The sequence below is a fragment of the Apium graveolens genome, chromosome 9 (genome assembly GCF_009905375.1).
Source record: "Apium graveolens cultivar Ventura chromosome 9, ASM990537v1, whole genome shotgun sequence".
In the NCBI taxonomy this organism is placed as follows: domain Eukaryota; kingdom Viridiplantae; phylum Streptophyta; class Magnoliopsida; order Apiales; family Apiaceae; genus Apium; species Apium graveolens.
In genome coordinates, this window is record NC_133655.1 from 163,435,627 (window position 1) to 163,435,883 (window position 257).

The following is a 257-nucleotide window of genomic DNA, read 5'->3' on the forward strand; positions in this document are numbered from 1 at the left end:
TATCTGAGAAAAATTTATGATGGTCCTCACAAGCCAATAAAGCTAGTTGTTGTTGTTGACCAAGAAGAAATTGAAGGGTTTCGAGCACATAAATGCAACAGAAACGATGTAAAATTAAATTAAAACCGGAATAAAATCAAAACCCTACGCAGGATCCATGTGAAATAGATATTAATTCGTAGTAAGAATCTTTACCTTAAATAAGCTTGAAGAGTTTATGAATGGAGGATTAATGGAGTTTCAAACCTTTTGAATCA